Consider the following 3,491-nt stretch of genomic DNA (forward strand, 5'->3'; position numbering starts at 1 on the left):
TTCTTCTGGAACAGCGATATATATATAAAGTGTATCAATTCGTTTAGAAATATAAACTAAAATAAAAACTAGCAAATACTTATTTTTCTACATCATATACTAAATAAATGTCTTATCATAATGTTCGTTTTTTTTCCTACATCACAACCCACTTCTTCCAATATTCTTTTTAACAGCCATCCATTAATTCCGCTTGGCAGTAATGTTTTTCCATCTCTAACCATTCCTCTGTCAGTATGGATTGGCTTTGGTAAATATGTACTAATTTCCCTTAAACGGGCAACATTTTAATTTGAATAAAACAAAAACAAAATTCATGTATTTTTTTATTAAATGTGCTCAAAAAGTTTAACAATCGCAATTTTTATTTTTTCGTGATCACTTTAGCAAAAATACTGTTAGTGTCTTCCAAGATACAACGCCTGATCAAGTAGATTTCATATGATAAAGAGAAAAACAATTCCGCGGCTTACTTCCTGGAACCAAACATAATCGTATTCCACACTTTTTTACAAAATATCACTGTTTGGCCAGTTGTGCATAGTTTACAACTGCCTTTTTCCACAAATGCTGAAAAATATCCTGTCTGGTCATACCTGATATCATCAGAAGGCTTAGCACTGACAGGAACACTAATTTTTTTAGATGGCTGCTCTTATGTACAGTGCTAAATTTATTCTAAATATTTTGAGTTTATCGTATTGTAGATTTCCCTTCTGTAGAGTAGCCAGGCATTGTTAACATCAATATCGATTAGTTGACTGAATATTCCTAAGTACCATCTCTGACTTATAAGGGGTCTTAAACAGCGTCTACACTATCCCCGAAATGTTTTACGAAATATTTCTGAATTTTCTAAATGTACACAACATTATTTAAAAAATCGTCTAATTATCTATTATTTCCGGTTATGGTAAATACTATTTATACTGTAGTCTGTAGCTGTAGCAAAGTTTAGTTTACAAATTTGGTTTTGTTTTTCTAGTTTTAATTGTCTAAATCCCTGCCTAATAAATACTAGTTGAATGGATTTATATCAAACATGCTGGGTGTTAATAAAAGTATCGTTTACATATTTCTCTTAACCCATATAACCCTGAAACTATTTTTTTGCATTTTATGTATTTTTTTCTTGAAAACGGGTCACTTGAGCTAGGAAAAAATGCAAAAAAAAATTTGGTTGTTCAGTTTTCCAAAAAAATGGTGGCCTTTTAAAAGGACAGTAGGTTTAAGAGCTGCTGCTAAATAAATAAACTACAAATCAAAAATATGTTAATTTATTCTATCAAAAAGTTTTACAAAATATTTAAACTCAAAATTTAAACTAATTGGTATGATAGTTGATAAAACAATCTTTTGGGTGAAGAGAAATATTGCATTTTTGACACAAGAAATTTGCTTTTTTGTGGCACACAGCACACCTTCGCTGATTTTCTTGGTATATCACTAAATGATCTAGTCTGCCATAGCGCGTATATTGGTGCGCGTTTTTCGCCAACTTTAAAGGCCCTTTCTTAGTGCTTTTCTTGTAGGATTCTAATAGTTCTGTACCGATATCTCTTCTAAATTGTAGTTGGTCAAGGGTACCACCATCATTTTTATGAAGGTGCCAGGTTTTGTACTACCATGTCGACACAATGCGAAAACAAAGGAAAATACCACTTCTTACCACATATGGAAACTCTGTATTGGCCTATGTTTTGGTCACTGCGATCTACGCCACCCATGTTTTCGTTATATGCTTTAATTAATCGTGGCTGATCTATACTCACATGCTTTTTCTCAGACTGAGAAAATCTTTTCACTTTATGTACTGGAAAAACTGTACAAGCATTAGTGGCCAAAGTAACGACGCTATTGTCATTCCATTTCTGTACCCCAGGATAAAAGTGTACAAAAAGTCCAAATTATCGATTTTTGGGAAAAGCCAATTAAAGAGTTATTTTTGCAATTTTGTTATTTTTCCGATTTGTTTATTTTATTAGAGCATTCAAAATTTTTATAGGAGAAATATTACTTATTATTAATAGGTACCCAATACAGTTTTAAAGAAAGTGAGTTTTTACTTGGGTTTTGGAGTTAAATTTTTTTTTGGACTTAATATTATTTTGTTACAATGTTATGTGAAGTAATAGAACTTGATACTGACATTATTTTAATACAAGCTAGAGAAACAATGTGTTAAGTAACAGTACTGCTTTAAAAAAATGTCATTTTTTGAAGTTCGGTGGTAGATTTCACCGATCAAAACTAAGCTTCTCTAATGGCCTAAATTTCCGATAGATTTTTGAAATTTATTAACACTAGGGATTTTTAATAATTAAAAAATTAAAGTCGAGTCATCCAATTTCGTTTAAATAAAAGTAATGTAACTCTTTTCAACAAGATTTTAATAGTAAATTTAAGGTGTCAAACTAAAAAACATAAAACGTATTTTTCTTAAGTGTACCCACAGGTGCTCAACCATACTTCATTAATTCTCATCTTCGTGTTGACCATCTTCTACATTTGCGTGCTTTAAGTTTTGTAAATTCGTGAAACTGTTTTGGTATCCACTTTAACAATGTTTGAAGATGGTTAAATTTTTTTGAAGATAAAGGATTAGCTTCAAATCTTAAATTTGGAACTTCTGCGGGGAATGTTGCTCTTCTTCCGGTCCGAATTAAATCGATCGATTGGAAATTCATAGCACCAAAGTTGGTTTTAAAGTACAAAATTCCATGGTCTTCTGCACGCACTTGTAAAACTACAACCTTTGATATAGCGAAGTCACTACCTGTGCTATCTTTTTTTCGGGATATAAATGGCGCCGTAGAACTGCAAAACAATTGCTTAAAATCTTTAAAATCCTCTATTTCCATGTTTATGATTTCAAAGGGATTATTTATGCTGCACATTCGTGCTATTTGCTGCCAATCCCATGGCGTCATTATTTGAAAACCAACAGTCTTTTTTTTCTCGCGCTCAATTAGGGAATGACATGCGTCTACCTCTAGATGAGTATGGCCTCTCAATAAGAATTTATGCTCAATCCTTTTCAAAGATGGAAATTTTTTGAGAAGATAAAAATAAGCCATTACCATAATTAAATTTCGGTTCTGGGATGGGCAGTTATCGGACCAGATAATTAGATTTTCGTGAGTTGGCTTTATATTTGACATTGCCCATTTTAACATTCCAGAAGCCATCTCATTAGCACCACGCCCAGATTTAGATTCGTCCCACATTACACATGTAGTGACTTTGTTGGTGACATTGTAGACGGTATAATTGTAGGTCCATAATTTCAAACTATAAAAGCTTTGAGAGTTTGTTAACACTGGTGTAGGAAGACACTTCTGCATATCAACACAAACCATTATGCTTTTGAATTTATCTTCCAAATATTTTTGTTTATCTTCTTTCTTCAACTTATACCTCTTTGAAGCTTCTTCTAAATGTAAATCATATTCCTTCTGCAAAGTTTCCTTTTCTACTATACTAGGTTCCTC

This window comes from Sitophilus oryzae, unplaced genomic scaffold (assembly GCF_002938485.1).
Source record: "Sitophilus oryzae breed Bouriz unplaced genomic scaffold, Soryzae_2.0 scaffold_551_pilon_pilon, whole genome shotgun sequence".
NCBI classification, from domain to species: Eukaryota; Metazoa; Arthropoda; class Insecta; order Coleoptera; family Curculionidae; genus Sitophilus; species Sitophilus oryzae.